The sequence below is a fragment of the Loxodonta africana genome, chromosome 11 (genome assembly GCF_030014295.1).
Source record: "Loxodonta africana isolate mLoxAfr1 chromosome 11, mLoxAfr1.hap2, whole genome shotgun sequence".
In the NCBI taxonomy this organism is placed as follows: domain Eukaryota; kingdom Metazoa; phylum Chordata; class Mammalia; order Proboscidea; family Elephantidae; genus Loxodonta; species Loxodonta africana.
In genome coordinates this window covers 25,597,709-25,611,513 of record NC_087352.1, presented here as the reverse complement: position 1 = coordinate 25,611,513, position 13,805 = coordinate 25,597,709, and positions in this window count along the sequence as shown.

Sequence of the window (13,805 nt, the reverse complement as noted above, 5' to 3'; positions counted from 1 at the left end):
ATCCTGGTTTCAGTCACAAGATGGGCCCCCATTGTCTAGTTGTCTCATTCCAGATCTTATTGTTGTTCTGCTTCTCCAAGAGGAACATAGGTTAATTTTAAACTTCATAGAATCATGCAGAGTGGGAGAGGGAAAGGAGGAGACAAATGACAAATCACAAAATCACCAGCGTATGTAAAAGTTAACTCTGCAAGCCATGCAGAAACAATGCTACAACAACCAGGACGCTAGGCCCCTGCAATCTCTTTCTCACGCTGCCACCTTCAACCTGTTACTCTTGGTTTCAGATGGGGCGAGGACCCCCAGTTAGGCTGAGGACAGGTCCCAGGGGCCACGACCTCCACTTCCCTCGTTTTATAACTTTTGGGGTCAGGTCTTAGGACTGTGTTGTTGCCACCCTCTTTGTTGCCTTGCCTGAGGGGGGAATTTTACCTCCCCTCAGATGTGGAACAACCTGGTCCAGAGTGCTGTGCTTAAGCAATTTCTGAATTTCCTTGTGTGAACAGATTTCCGAATTTCCAATGACCAATTTACCTGAATTTAGAGGCCTTTTTCATCCAGTTTCCAGTTTCTGTTTCTGAGCTGAGGTGGGGACCTGGTGGACCTTGTCCTGGGGCAGGGATCACAGTGCCACCTGAAACTCCTTATGACCAAACGGGATCAGGACACAACTTAAGGGGTTGTAGGGGTTTGGGTACTCACAGCTCAGGTTTTGGAGTCCACGGGTCCTGGCGGAGTCACCAAAATCTGTAACCAAACGAGGGTTATTGCCTGTCTTATCTGCTGATTGAAATAAGATGGACGCCACACCACCAGCTGCAAGGGAAAACAGAAAGTGGACATTTACTGTTTGTGCAAACAAGGAACAATCTGGGGCCTAGCAGCCAAAAGACCATGCGCTCCCAGACCCAGAGGAGCTTGAAGCTTTTATGCTTTCTGGTCCCCAGGAGGTGGGATTGGTGTCCCATATCTGACACCACATCCCTCCCATGTGCATATTTGGAGATCCAGGTGCCGAGTCATTTGCAAAGGAAGGGAGCTTTCACTTTGCAAATGGGCTGGAGTGCAGCCATGTGCTGAAGAACATATTCCTCTCTGGCAAAGTTCAGGTCCGGGGTCAAGTTCGGGGCCACAGCTCTTCAGGTCCTGCATGTGCTTGGAGATCTTGGTTGGCACAAGCACGGGCTTTCAGCGCCAAATTCAAACCGCGGTTAGAGCCGCAGGACACTCAGGCCAAGCGCAGTTAGAAACCGTGGCTTGGCAGGCTGCAGGGGATGGGGGAAGCTGCAATGGAGCAGGGGAAGCCTTGAAAGTGGCTTCAATTCCCTGTCTAAGAGGCTCCTTTTAATCTTAAAAGGCATTTGGGGCTGAAGGTTTGGTCTTCTGTCTGGCCTAGAACTGGGCTCTAGCTGGAACATGCTTGGGGGAGATGGGGTGATATCCCTGTTATAGCATCATCTGTGGGTGGAATTTCTGAAGCCTGGAAGACACAAACTTTACTAAAATATTAAACAAACAGGGGCCAACCAAGAGCTGGAGAGAACCGCCATGAGGGGCTTTGTTATTAACTCAGAAATTATTACTTTTGACAGCTTGCCCAGCACCCCCTTACCCCCTCTCCCAAAAGGATGTATAGGAAGGGAGAAGGAGCTTTTCCTTTTTTCTTGTTTCTCAACAGTCACCAGTGGATTGCAATTTGGAGCGAGAGAGAGAGGTTACAGAAAGGTGGGAAATGAGTGTTGTTGCTTTCACTTACCTTTTGGTGAGGTCTTGATCACTGCGCAGTGGGGTTTTCTTAAACAGGTACTACAAGCTGTCCATTGGAGAGCATTCCCACTGATCAGTCTGTGGCCTGTGAGGCTCTTTTTCTTCAGGTTCTGGAGGCGGGGCTGCTTTAATCCTGGAGTAGTGGATCCAAGTTTTAACACTTGCTAGTTTAACAGAGGAATGAAGAATTCATTAGAAAAATTTCATAAGGGCCAACCCAGGTCTCTTGCAGGCTGCAGTTAGCCTCCCAGTGTTTTAGGAGGACTTGGTCACTCTGCTGGAAAGAACGGAGCTGAGTGTCAGAAGGGAAGGACAGGGCTTCCTAGCATATTGTGTCATCGATGATCAGACTGCCTGCAAAGCCTGTAGATAACCATGAATTGAGACTGCTGTAAATGGGGCTCCCAACCTGCATGCCTAAGGAAGGCTCTCACATGTAACATTTCAAAAGGGCTTAATTTAAGCCCATTTCTAGGGGCTATCCTTACCCTGAAGAGAGCTAGTAGCCGAGCCTTTACCCAGGGCAGGTGGGTTTCTTGGCATAGTTTAACGATGGCCATCTTTAAGGTATGGTTCATTTTTTCTACCTTTCCTGAAGATTGAGGCCTCCAAACTGCATGTAACTTCAACTTGATTTTCAGTGACGAGGAGATGGACTGAGTTATTTTGGCCACAAAAGCCGGCCCATTATCTGATTGTATGGAGGTAGGAAGTCCGAACTGTGGGATGATCTGTTCCAGCAAGGCTTTTGCCATCTCGCCAGCTTTCTCTGTCTTGCAGGAGAATGCCTCTGACCAATTAGTGAAAGTGTCTACTAAGTAAATACCTTAAACCCCCAGGGGCGGGGAGCATGATTGTAAAGACCATTTGTCAATCTTCTCCCGGATATTGCCCTCTATATTGTGTTCCCTGTAAGTGGGCAGCCGTAAGTGTCGTGGGTTGTTTCATGCACAAATCTCACACTGGCGGGCTATTTCCTGGATGACACGGGTCATTCAGGGTTCTGCCATGAAGGGTCCCACCCAGTCCAGAGTGGCTTCCACTCCCCAGTGGGTGCCCTCATGGAGGGCTTTAAAGATCACCCATAGTTGACCTTTGGGTACACAGGGTTTTAAAAACCTCAGGATTTTTATACCAGTGTCTTTCTAGAGTGAACCCCCATTCTTTTCTCATCCTCCAGAGTGTAAACGGGCTGGAGGTCTTTTAAGGGGCTCTTGGAAATAAGGGGACACATCTGGGTTTGTCTGTTTGAAGGCGAGCCCACCTGTCGTGTTGCCTGTTTAGTGGTCTGGTCAGCAAGGTTGTTATCCTGACCCTCTAGAGAGAGGTCCCTTTTTGATGTCCAGGACAGTGCAAAACTGCTACCTCCGCAGGCAGAAGTACTGCCCCTAAGAGTTCTTTTATTTGTTCCCCAGATTTGATTTCTTTGTTGTTAGCTGTTAACAGCCCTCTTTCTCACTAAATGGCGCCGTGTGCATGCACTACAGAAAAGACATAACCCGAATCAGTCCAAATCATGACCCTCTTACCTGTGGCAATAGTGCTATTATTTCTCCCTTTTGAGCCAGCATCCTGATGGGCTGGGGCTTGGCCTTGATTACTCCCAGAGTGGGTTTGGTTGTGATGCTCTATGAAGCTGCTGCCATCAGTAAATAATTCTAGGTCTGGAACCTCTAAGAGTTGGTCCTGTAGGTTGGGATGACTTGAGAAAACTTCTTTGGTGGTTTTGATGCATTTATGTTGTATGTCCCCATCTTGGAAACCCTGGTGGGGTAGTGGTTAAGTGCTACGGCTGCTAACCAAAGGGCCGGCAGTTCAAATCTGCCAGGTGCTCTTTGGAAACTCCATGGGGCAGTTCTACTCTGTCCTATAGAGTAGCTATGAGTCTGAATTGACTTGAGGGCACTGGGTTTGGTTTTTTGGTTTTGGTCCCCATGTAGTAACGGTGTGGGGAGAAGGGTGGCTGGATTTAAGGTGGTACATACCTTCAATGTGATCAAAGGTTGTCTAACAAGACAGCCTGATATCTGTCCATCTGGTTGGTAGTCAGCCAGCATCCTCCCTTTTGCTCCAGCAAGGCCAAGACAGCAAGAGGAGTGTACACCACCATCAGATGCTGCATAGTCAGCTTTTCTGTTTCTAAAATTAGATCACAAGTGGCTGCAACTGCCCTAAGGCAGGCAGGCAAGCCTTGGGCTAGTGTCTAATTGCCTTGGAAAATACCCTGTGGGTCTCTTCAGGGGTCCCAACATTTGTGTGAGGACCCCGGGAGGAACTTCTTGCCTTTCATGTACATAAAGCTCAAAGGGTTTAGTTAAGTTTGGAAGGCCAAGGGCTGGGGCCCATAGAAGGTGGGCTTTCAGTTCTCAGAGAGTCTGTTGGCACTGAGTCATCCATACAGAGGGATTGCTGTCAGCTCTCTTGTGGCCTCATACAGGGGCTTTGCAATTAGCCCAAAGTTAGGGATCCAAATCCAGCAGAAACCTGCCATTCCCCAAAACCCACAGCGTTGCCTCTTAGTTGAGGGGACCTGGGTTTGGCAAATGCCCTTTTTATGAGCTGGGAGTAGAGTTTTCTGCCCTTTTGAAAGGGAGAGGCCTAGGTACTGGACCTCTCAGCTCGAGACTTTCGGCCTTTTTCCTTGAGACCTCATATCCTGAGGCAGTTGGGTGATTCAAAGTCTCAACTGTATTTCTATCCACAGCCTCTTTACTGGTGCTGGCAATCAACAAGTCATCAACATATTGCAGCAGCACCCACTCCTCTAACGGAAACTGAGGTGGCATAGTGGTTAAGTGCTACGGGTGCTAATCAAAGGGTCGGCAGTTCAAATCCACCAGGCACTCCTTGGAAACTCTATGGGGCATTTCTACTCTGTTCTGTAGGGTCGCTATGAGTTGGAATCAACTCGATGGCACTGGGTTTGGTTTTTTTGGTTTGCAGATCTCTCCCCAGGATTTCCCCCAAGATGATGGGGTTATTCTTGAATGCTTGGGGAAGCACAGTCTAGGAATACTTGGATTTTTGCCCCATTTTATCTTCCCATTCAAATGCAAATATCTCTTGTGAGTCTTTTTTCAAGGGGAATGCAGTAAAAGGCATCTTTTAAGTCCAAAACATTGAACCATTTGCTGTTCCAAGGGAGGATGAACAGCAAAGTGTATGGGTTGGGGACCACTGGGTGGATGTCACTTATGATTTGGTTGATGGCTCTCAGATCCTGTACGAACTGGTATTCTCCAGTCGACTTCTTCACCAGGAGGATGGGAGTGTTGTAGGGAGATTACCACGATCAGATCAATCTGTGCTGTAGAAACTTGTTTACCATCCCTTGGAGCTCATCCTTAGCTTCTTGTCTGATTGGATACTGATGTAGACAAGGGGTGGGGCACCCTTTTTGAGCAGAATTCTAACTGGCTGGGCTGAGACTGCTTGTCCTTGTAGTCCATCTGCCCATACTTGGGAATCTACTAGTCTTTCCCAGTTTCTTCTGGAAGGGGGTTTCCTGTCTTAGGACTCTGGGGCATTAGCAAGAAGCACCTGTAAGGCCCATACCTATTCCAGGGGTATGCTCACCTCTACCATTGCAGAAGCAAATATCACCTGGGCCTGTAACTTAGGATATCTCACCTGAGCAAGGGGACAGGGCATTTCGGGCTATAGAGAAGCTCTAAACTAGATGGTGAGCCCCTACTTTGCAGATGAGGGGTTTCAGAAAATCCCTTTTTTCTGGTTGCCCTGTGACCCCTGCAACCTGAGTTGTTTCTTTAGATAAAGGAGCAGGAGCTTGGTTCAGGACTAAGTGGGTGGCTCCAGTGTCCAGCAAGAATTCAATTTTTCTCCCCCCCCCCACTTGTAGGGTTACCCGGGGTTCTTTGGGGAAATTTTACTGGCCCCTGGAGGGGGTCAGCTATGTTCCTCAGGCCCCGTCACTGTTGTCTTGGGTCTTGGCTCGCCATGTGACACTCCTTGTTTCATTGCCCCATACCTTTTTTGCTGGGGGCATTCTTGTTGCCAGTGGCCCCCTTGCTTACACCATGCACACTGGTTTGGGCCCAAAGGAGGTGGCCATCTGGCCCTCTGGGCCTCCTTGGCTGAGCTCTTGGTTTTCTTCCCCAGCATTGGGAGCCTTGGGGCTGCTCTACAAGTACAGGCCAGGTGAAGGCCGCTGCTGGGAATGCAGCTTGCCGTCTCATTTTCCAGTCTTCTTTCTGCTCCTGGTGATCCCTGTAGTTAAAAACCCGAAACACAATTTCTACCACCTGGGATATTGACATGCCTGGCCCCTCTTCTACCTTTTAGAGCTTCTTCCTGATGTCTGGAACACTCTGCCCAATGAAAACCACATTTATGATTCGCTGGTTCTCCTGTGGTTCTGGGTTCATATCCAAGTGCTGCTGGAAAGCCTGAAAAACTCTTTCAAGAAACTCAGAAGGACTTTCCTTAGGTTTTCGTACCACTTCATATATTTTAGAGAGATTTTTCTGTTTCAGAGACTCTTCTTTTAAACCTGTTAGCAGACTGTGTCAGTAGTGTCTTAGCCTGTTCTGTCCTAATTCTTGGTTGGGGTCCCAGTTGGGGTTTTGCCCTGGTACAGCTAAAAAGGCCTCTTGTTTAACAGGGTCCTGGAGATTTTTAGCATATTCTAGTCTTCTCAATACCATCATTCTCTCCTCAGCAGTCAGGAGAACCCCCATTAGGGCCTGACAGTCTGCCCCGGTGGGCTGATGAGTGTTAAAAATAGAGGAGAACATGTCATGCACCTTTTGAGGGTCATCTCTATAGGTAGGCAAATTGTTTTTCCAATTGAACAGGCTGAAGGTGGTGAAGGACACATGAATAAGATTGTACCCTCACAGCTGCCCCTCCTGTGTGCCTCCAACTGGCACCTGTCTCAATGAAACTGGCCTCCACTAGTTGAAGCTATGGTGGCTCCTGCCTGAAAGGTGCTCCACTCCTAGTGTGGGAAGGGGACAACATTCCCTTGGCTTGGACTTTACACTCTGACTCTCTGATCCCTGTTCCTAAATCGGCAGGGGATGTCTGGGGAACTGGGGAGTGGGGTATATGGGTTGATATGCAGGAGGGACTGAGGGTCCAAGATGAGATCCTCTCCTGGCTGTGTTAAGACGTGGGGGCTCTTCCTTTCTTCACGTTTTTGCTTTCCTCCCTTCTGGACCATAATCTTACGGCACTCCTGTAGACCCTTGTAATTACAGACAGTCGTGAAGGCTTGCACATAGGGCATCTCTTTCCACTTTTCTTTCCTTTTACAAAATAGGTCCAGCTGTAAAATAGTACTGTAAGCTATAGATCCAAAGCTGGGCCAAACCTCTTGGTTTAATCCTCTCAGATTAAAAAAAATTGCAATTCTTTAAAATACACCCCAAGGGTGAACACTCTGGAATGCTTTCTGTATTACCCATGTTCTTATACCTACACACTCGCGCAAAGACAAACGGACAAACAGTGCCAATATGAGAAGGACGTCCCCTAAACCAAAACCAAGACATTAAACAGAACCAAACCTTAAACGAAACCAAAACCTGAGCCAAAACCAAAATCGACAGCCCTAAACTAAATTACTCTTTTTCTAATGTTGGAGAGCAGAGATAGAAAGAAAGAAAGGGAAAAAGAAAAGGAGATGTTCCAAAAGAAAGACCATCGCCGATGGCAGGGCGAGCCCTGAGGGACTTAAATGCCCTTTTCCAAATTTACTAACAATCAATAACCAATTTCCAACCAACAATTACCAGTTTGCCAATAACCAATTCACTAATAGGGTGACCATACAGAAAGAAAGATTGTCATCAAAGGCAGGATGACCGCTGAGGGACTTAAATACCATTTCCCAATACTACAACCCTTGGTCACCGATGGGGCAAGGGACCCAAAGTAGGCTAAGGGTGGGTCCCAGGGGCTATCCCCCCCCACTCCCCTCATTTTGCAATACCTTCAGAGCCTGGTCTTAGGACTGCACTGTCACCATCCTCTTTGTTGCCTAGTTCCCCAGGGAGGACTGCACCTCCCTCCTCCTCCACGACCAGTGGAACAACCTGGTCCCGTGTGCTTACCTTACCTTAATTTAGGGGAGGGACTTGTACCCATTCTCCACCCAGTTTCCAGTTTCTGTTTCCAAGCAGAGGTGTGGACCCGGCAGACCTTGTTCTGGGGTAGGGATTACGGTGGCCACCTGAAACTCCTTACCAAACAAATGGGGTCGGCACATGCCTTGAAGAGTTGTGGGGGTCCTGATATTCATCTCCCAGGTTTCAGGGTCTGCGGGTCTCAGCGGAGTCACTGGAATTTTTAACTGAATGTGGGTTATTGTCATGTCCTATTAACTGATCGAAATAAACTGGACGCCACACCACCAGTTGCAAGGGAAACAGAAAGTGGAAATTTATTGTTTGTGCAAACATGTGTCTGTCAGTTTGTCGTACTGCGGGGGCATGTATGTTGCTGTGATGCTGGAAGCTATGCCACCAGTATTCAGATACCAGCAAGGTCATCCATGGAGGACAGGTTTCAGCTGAGCTTCCAGACTAAGGCAGAGTAGGAAGAAGGACCTGGCAATCTACTTCTGAAAAGAATTAGCCAGTGAAAACCTTATGAATAGCAGTGGAACATTGTCTGATATAGCACTGGAAGATGACCCCCAAGGTTGGAAGGCACTCAAAAGATGACTGGGGAAGAGCTGCTTCCTCAAAGTAGAGTTGACCTTAATGACATGGATGGAGTAAAGCTTTTGGGACCTTCATTTGCTGATGTGGCACGACTCAAAGTGAGAGAAACAGCCACAAACATCCATTAATAATTGGAACCTGGAATGTATGAAGTATGAATCTAGAAAAATTGGAAATTATCCAAAATGAAATGAAACACATAAACATCGATATCCTAGGCATTAGTGAGCTGAAATGGACTGGTATCGGCCATTTTGAATTGGACAATCATATAGTTTTATTTTATAGTCTACTATGCTAGGAATGACAACTCAAAGAGGAATGGTGTTGCATTCATCGTCAAAAACAATGTTTCAAGATCTATACTGAAGTACAATGCTGTCAGTGATAGGATAATATCCATAGGCCTACAAGGAAGACCAGTTAATACTACTATTATTCAAATTTACGCACCAACCAGTAGGGCCAAAGATGAAGAAATAGAAGATTTTTATCAGCTGCTGCAGTCTAAAATTGGTCGAACATGCAATCAAGATGCATTGATAATTACTAGTGATTTTAATGAGAAAGTTGGAAACAAAGAAGAAGGATCAGTAGTTGGAAAATGTGGCCTTTGTGATAGAAACAATGCCAGAGATCGAATGATAGAATTTTGCAAGACCAAGACTTCTTCATTGCAAATACCTTCTTTCACCAACATAAATGGCGACTGTGCACATGGACCTCGCCAGATGGAACACACAGAAATCAAATTGACTACATCTGTGGAAAGAAGCGATGTAAAAGCTCAATATCATCAGTCAGAACAAGCCCAGGGGCCGACTGTGGAACAGACCGCCAATTGCTCACATGCAAGTTCAAGCTGAAACTGAAGAAAATCAGAGCAAGTCCACGAGAGCCAAAATATGACCTTGAGTATATCCCATATGAATTTAGAGACCACCTGAAGAGTAGATTTGACGTATTGAACACTAGTGATGCAGACCAGAAGAGTTGTGGAGTGATGTCAAGGACATCATCCATGAAGAAAGCAAGAGGTCACCGAAAAGACAGGAAAGAAAGAAAAGACCAAGATGGATGTCAGAGGAGACTCTGAAACTTGCTCTCGAATGTCGAGCAGCTAAAGCAAAAGGAAGAATTGATGAAGTAAAAGAACTGAACAGAAGACTTCAAAGGGCGGCTCGAGAAGACAAAGTAAAGTACTATAATGACATGTGCAAAGAGCTGGAGATGGAAGACCAAAAGGGAAGAACATGCTCGGCGTTTCTCAAGCTGAAAGAACGGAAGAAAAAATTCAAGACTCGAGTTGCAATAGTGAAGGATTCTATGGGGAAAATATTAAACGACACAGGAAACATCAAAAGAAGACTTAAGGAATACACAGAGTCATTATACCAAAAAGAATTAGTTGATGTTCAACCATTTCAAGAGGTGGCATACGATCAGAAACTGATGGTACTGAAGGAAGAAGTCCAAGCTGCTCTGAAGACATTGGCGAAAAACAAGGCTCCAGGAATTGATGGAATATCAATTGAGAAGTTTCAACAAACAGAAGCAGCGCTGGAGGTGCTCACTCTTCTATGCCAAGAAATATGGAAGAGAGTTTCCTGGCCAACTGACTGGAAGAGATCCATATTTATGCCTATTCCCAAGAAAGGTGATCTAACTGAATGAGGGAATTATCAAAGAATGTCATTAATATCACACACACAAGTAAAATTTTGCTGAAGATCATTCAAAAGTGGTTGCAGCCATACAAGAACAAAGAACTGTTAGAAATTCAAGCTGGATTCAGAAGAGGGCATGGAATGAGGGATATCATTGCTGATGTTAGATGGATCCTGGCTGAAAGCAGAGAATATGAGACAAATGTTTACTGTGTTTTATTGACTATGCAAAGGCATTCAACTGTGTGGATCATAACAAGTTACGGATAACATTGGAAACAATGGGAATCCAGAATACTTACTTGTGCTCATGAGAAACCTGTACATAGATAAAGAGGCAGTTGTTTGAACAGAACGAGGGAATACTGCATGGTTTAATGTCAGGAAAGGTGTGTGTCAGGGTTGTATCCTTTCACCATACTTATTCAACCTGTATGCCGAGCACGTAATCAGAGAAGGTGGACTATGTAAAGAAGAACGTGGCATCAGATTGGAGGAAGACTCATTAATAACCTGCTATATGCACATGACACAACCTTATCTGCTGAAAGTGAAGAGGACTTGAAGCACTTACTGTTAAAAATCAAAGAATACAGACTTCAGTATGGATCACCTCAACATAAAGAAAACAAAAATCCTCACAACTGGATCAATAGACAACATCATGATATATCAAAAAATGATTGAAGTTGTCAAGTGTTTCATTTTACTTGGATCCACAATCAACACCCATAGAAGCAGCAGTCAAGAAATCAAATGATGCTTTGCATTGGGCAAAACTGCTGCAAAAGACCTCTTTAAAGTGTTCAAAAGCAAAGATGTCAATTTAAAGACTAAGGTGCACCTGACCCAAGCCATGGTGTTTTCAGTCACCTAATATGCATATGAAAGCTGGACAATGAATAAGGGAGACCAAAGAAGAATTGACACTTTTGAATTGTGATGTTGGCAAATAATATTGAATATACCATGGATTGCCAAAAGAATGAAATCTGTCTTGGAGGAAGTACAACCAGAATGCTTCTTAGAAGTAAGGATGTGAGACTATGTCTCACGTACTTTGGACATGTTATCAGGAGGAATCAGTCCCTGGAGAAGGACATCATGTTTCATAAAGTAGAGGGTCAGCGAAAAAGAGGAAGACCCTCAATGAGATGGGTTGACACAGTTACTGCAACAATGAGTTCAAACATACAATGATCATGAGGATGGCGCAGGACCAAACAGAGTTTTGTTCCATTTGTACATGGGTCACTGTGAGTCAGAGCTGACTGGATGGCACCTAATAACAACATATATATGTGTTGTCTTAGGCTGGGTTCTCTAGAGAAGAAAAACCAGTAAAGTGTATAAATATATACATAAAAAAACCAAGAAACCCGTTGCCGTCGAGTCGATTCTGACTCATAGCGACCCTATACGATAGAGTAGAACCCCCCCATGTGGTTTCCAAGGAGCCCCTGGTGGATTCAAACTGATGACCTTTTGGTTAGCAGCCATAGCTCTTAACCACTATGCTACCAGAGTTTCCAAATATATGCACAGAGAGATTTATATCAAGGAAATGGCTCGTGAGATTGTAGAGGCTGGAACGTCCCAATTCCCTCGTGGATCAGGATAGAAGCTTCTCTTGATTCATGTAGCCCCAGGGCCTGGCGAACCCAAGATTGGCAGTTTGAGGAGAGCAGAGCTCTTGGCCACAGGCTGTGAAGATCAACAGATTCAAAGACTGGCAGGCAAGACCGCAAGATACTCAAGTAGCTAACAGATACATGAGGAAATGCCTATGATCATTAGCCATTAGAGAAATGCAAATCAAAACTACAATGAGATTCCATCTCACTCCAACAAGGCTGGCATTAATCCAAAAAATACAAAATAATAAATGTTGGAGAGGTTGTGGAGAGATTGGAACACTTCTACACTGCTGAGGGGAATGTAAAATGGTACAACCACTTTGGAAATCGATTTGGCACTTCCTTAAAAAGCTAGAAATAGGGGGCGGAGCCAAGATGGCGGACTAGGCAGACGCTACCTCGGATCCCTCTTACAACAAAGACACGGAAAAACAAGTGAATCGATCACATACATAACAATCTATGAACCCTGAACAACAAACACAGATTTAGAGATGGAGAACGAACTAATACGGGGAAGCAGTGATTGTTTCCAGAGCCTGGAGCCAGCGTACCAGTGAGGTACGGCACAAGCACAGAGAGCTGCTCCACCCCCCTGAACTAACCCCAGGAGGGGGACCAGCCGGTTCTGCTGGCGGCGTGGGACGCAGCCGGTAAGAGAAGTCCCGGGAGGCAGTGACAGGTCTTGGAGCAGGAAGAACAGCGTCCCAGCCGGGGAACCATCCCGCCGGGATTTGGACTGGACTCAGCGGATTTTCTGGAAAAACTAGTTTCCCAGTGATGGCTCGGAGACAACAATCCATATCAAACCACTTAAAGAAGCAGACCATGACAGCTTCTCCAACCCCCCAAACAAAAGAATCAAAATCTTTCCCAAATGAAGATACAATCCTGGAATTATCAGATACAGAATATAAAAAACTAATTTACAGAATGCTTAAAGATATCACAAATGAAATTAGGATAACTGCAGAAAAAGCCAAGGAACACACTGATAAAACTGTTGAAGAACTCAAAAAGATTATTCAAGAACATACTGGAAAAATTAATAAGTTGCAAGAATCCATAGAGAGACAACATGTAGAAATCCAAAAGATTAACAATAAAATTACAGAATTAGACAACACACTAGGAAGTCAGAGGAGCAGACTCGAGCAATTAGAATGCAGACTGGGACATCTGGAGGACCAGGGAATCAACACCAACATAGCTGGAAAAAAATCAGATAAAAGAATTTAAAAAAATGAAGAAACCCTAAGAATTAGGTGGGACTCTATCAAGAAGGATAACCTGTGGGTGATTGGAGTCCCAGAACAGGGAGGGGGGACAGAAAACACAGAGAAAATAGTTGAAGAACTCCTGACACAAAACTTCCCTGACATCATGAAAGACGAAAGGATATCTATCCAAGATGCTCATCGAACCCCATTTAAGATTGATCCAAAAAGAAAAACACCAAGACATATTATCATCAAACTCACCAAAACCAAAGATAAAGAGAAAATTTTAAAAGCAGCCAGGGAGAAAAGAAAGGTTTCCTTCAAGGGAGAATCAATAAGAATAAGTTCAGACTACTCAGCAGAAACCATGCAGGCAAGAAGGGAATGGGATGACATATACAGAACACTGAAGGAGAAAAACTGCCAGCCAAGGATCATATATCCAGCAAAACTCTCTCTGAAATATGAAGGCGAAATTAAGATATTTACAGACAAACACAAGTTTAGAGAATTTGCAAAAACCAAACCAAAGCTTCAAGAAATACTAAAGGATATTGTTTGGTCAGAGAACCAATAATATCAGATATCAGCACAACACAAGGTCACAAAACAGAACATCCTGATATCAACTCAAATAGGGAAATCACAAAAACAAACAAATTAAGATTAATGAAAAAAAAAATACACATAACAGGGAATCATGGAAGTCAATAGGTAAAAGATCACAATAATCAAAAAGAGGGACTAAATACAGGAGGCATTGAACTGCCATATGGAGAGTGATACAAGGCGATATAGAACAATACAAGTTAGATTTTTACTTAGAAA